Genomic DNA, 345 nt, shown 5'->3' with positions numbered 1-345 from the left:
TCTATTTTCTTAATAAAAAATTATGAAACGATGAATATGCACCCCCCTCTCCCCCCCAATTTAAATAAAACAAAAAGAAGAAAATAAAAATTAATTACAACCATGGTCCCAAAAATTTCAAAAAATTACAAATGAGTCCCAAATAAATAATTAAAAAATTAAAACGATAAAAAAAATTCATTTCATCTTCCTCTTTCTCTACCACCACCACCATTCACTACGTTGATTGCGTTCCTGCTTTCATTTAGCCGTTTGTTAGCATTGATTTATGATATCTTTCCTTCTATTTGCAGGGGGGACCCTTTCTTTAAGTTTATTCACATGTGTCCAATTCTTATTCTTTAT

Source organism: Olea europaea, chromosome 18, assembly GCF_002742605.1.
Source record: "Olea europaea var. sylvestris chromosome 18, O_europaea_v1, whole genome shotgun sequence".
Classification (NCBI taxonomy): domain Eukaryota; kingdom Viridiplantae; phylum Streptophyta; class Magnoliopsida; order Lamiales; family Oleaceae; genus Olea; species Olea europaea.
The sequence above is the reverse complement of the archived record's forward strand: the minus strand, read 5'-3'. Positions refer to the sequence as shown.